General features: G+C 59.1%; 1 long non-coding RNA gene across 1 annotated transcript; it reads right to left on the reverse strand.

The window, feature by feature from the left end:
* Positions 1-355: 355 nt before the first annotated feature.
* Positions 356-1,945, reverse strand: LOC129647884 (uncharacterized). The gene is made up of 3 exons (XR_008712560.1): positions 1,638-1,945; positions 1,144-1,296; positions 356-512 (listed from the first exon to the last, which is right to left on the reverse strand). It is a non-coding gene; the product is annotated as an uncharacterized LOC129647884 (long non-coding RNA).
* Between the last annotated feature and the right edge of the window lie 609 nt (positions 1,946-2,554).

The following is a 2,554-nucleotide window of genomic DNA, read 5'->3' on the forward strand; positions in this document are numbered from 1 at the left end:
CGGCTACAAGGAGGGCCTTCCAAGCACCAGCACGCAGGGTCCCCCAGGCCGCCCGCCCTCCTCTGGGAACGGGCTCCCAGGGGTCACAGATGGGTGCTGAGTGCATTGAGGAAGAGATGGGTTTCAAGACCTCTGCACAGCGCAAGCCCCTGGGAATTTGTGAGGAGGGGCAGGAACGAGGCCAGAAAAGGAGGGTCCTCCCCCACCTCCTTCCTTCCCCTGCCTAATGGAGGGCACCGCAGACAACCTGAACCTAGACCACCTGGCCTTTTCAAAGCCCTTTCGGGCCCTGGACTGGAGAAGGAAATGGCAACCCACTCCAGTATTCTTGCCTGAAGAATCCCAGGGACGGAGGAGACTGGTAGGCTACAGTCCACGGACCCGGCTGAGGGACTTCACTTTCACTTTCGGGCCCTGGAGGTCCCCATTTTATTGAAACTCTTTTCCATCCAAATCGATGAGCCTCAGTTCTTGGGAGGAGTTGGAGTCCCCCTGAAGAGCTGAGCGAGGGCCTCAGGGGGAAAAGGAAGGCACAGGGGACAGTTACAGACTGGAGGGCTGGTCTCGGGCCCTGTCCCCTTGGGGCTCTGGCCTCTGACTGTCCCCAGCTGGGAAGCCAGGCTCCCTCCCTCGCCCCCACCCTCCAGGTCCCAGAGAAAAGAGAGCCCCTCCCCAGAGGGCACCCCCCTTCCTGCTTCTGTCACCTGCCAGCAGCTGGAGCCCCTGTCCCCAGTGAGGAAGCAGAAGTGACCCTGCTACTGTGCTGGGCCCCTTCCCTGCCCCACCCCGCTGGGCACCTGACTCCACATGGATCCTCAGTGACGGCCCCTCCCCCAATACCGAAGCCACCAAGTCCCTCCCCCGTTCATGGGAGTGCCCTGAGCCCACCTGTCCCTTGGCTGCCTTCCCCCACAGCCACCCTCCAGAAAGAGATGTCCACACCCACCTCCACTTCCTCCTGCCTTCCTCATTCCTTAGCCCATGGCCACCCCGGGCCAACTCAGAGGCAGGTCTCTGCAGCACTGTGTCCCCCTTGCTGGGCTTCTCTTCCCTCCTCTCCCCCCGTCCTTCCTGTCTGCCCTGGCAGGTCCCTCTGTCTGCCTGGGTCAAGAGTTCTCCCCCAAGAGTGGCAGAAGGTTGTACCTGGGTCAGAGTTCTCCCCCAAGAGCAGCAGAAGGTTTGGGGGGCGGGGACCTGGGCACTGACATCAGACACCCGGGGTACCAGAGGCTTCCTGGCCTACCAGCTGGGCGGCCTTGGGCAGTTCCTTCTTCCTCCGTGTCCTGGTCTCCTCAGCTGTCAAGTGGGGAGGACAACACAGAGGTGACCCGCCAGGTCCCGCGAGGGTCTGGAAGCACTGACGTTCCCTCCGTCAGGGGCCAGCACAGGGCGGCTGCGGCTCAGAGAGAACTCTGAGCTCTGCCTGCTGGCGCCTGGAGCCCGGTGCGGATACGCTCGGGGACAGCCACGGGCCAGATAACCAGGCGAAGGTTCACTGAGGCCTCCCCAGGGTGGTCAGGTCAGGCAGTCTGGCTGACCTGGGGCTCCCAGCCATCTGAGAAGTCACACCCGCACTCTCACACTCTCTGTGTCACTCATTCCTGAGCCATTTTAGGAGCGGCAATGATCCAGGATACCTTGTTCTCCCCTCGGCTGCCACTGCTCCCAAGGAGGTCAAATCCCCCCAGCCTCACCCACCATGAACCCGGAGGTCCCTGGAGCCTAAGGGGTGGAGGCTGGCAGCAGATAGGTTAACCCCCTGGCCTGGCTCCTGGAAGAGATGCTTCCTAGGGCACCTAGCTCCCTACTCCGTTCCTGGGCTTTCCTCGGCCCCCAAAGCAGCTGGCACCCCTTCTCTCTTCACAAATAACCCCCTCCAACTCCTTCTGACCAGAGGGGACACAGGGCTCCCCCAGGTGGCCAAACGTGCCAAGGCCTGAAGCTGGAGAGTGTGCAAGGACTCCCTTCAGATATCTTGTCCCTTTAGCCTGATAAATACATCTGCCCGGTCAGACCAGGTGTTCCAGTCTGAGGTTTGGAAAATCAGGTCACCTGGATGTGTGCTCACCGCTGTAGGAAACAAGCACTGTGTGTGGTCCAGGTGTAAACTACCCTTAGCTGGGCTGTGGGCAATTGCTGACAGCCATTCCAAACACAGGTGAAGGACTGTCTGCAGGGCCTGGACTTACACCCTGCTTTGTCATGGGTCACAGGACACGGGGACGGGAATCCCAGCTAGAAGCCAAAAGTGCACTGGAACCGGTAATCATCGCCATTTATCACGCGCCTTTGGTCTGCCTTTCACCATGTTCCAGGGCTTCTATCCTTCACTGATTGTACGAGCACCAGCAGTGTTTCTTTACTTCTCACAACAACATAGGAAATGGTTGTTATTATTATCCAAATGTAGCAGATGAGGAAACTGAGGCTCAGTGAGTTTAAATCCCTTGTTTAAAATCACCCAGCTAGGGGAAGCCTGAATTTGAACTCAAACATGCCTGACTCCAAATTCCTTGCTCTTATGCAAGCTGGCCTTTGCACAGGAAGACGACCT

Source organism: Bubalus kerabau, chromosome 3, assembly GCF_029407905.1.
Source record: "Bubalus kerabau isolate K-KA32 ecotype Philippines breed swamp buffalo chromosome 3, PCC_UOA_SB_1v2, whole genome shotgun sequence".
Classification (NCBI taxonomy): domain Eukaryota; kingdom Metazoa; phylum Chordata; class Mammalia; order Artiodactyla; family Bovidae; genus Bubalus; species Bubalus kerabau.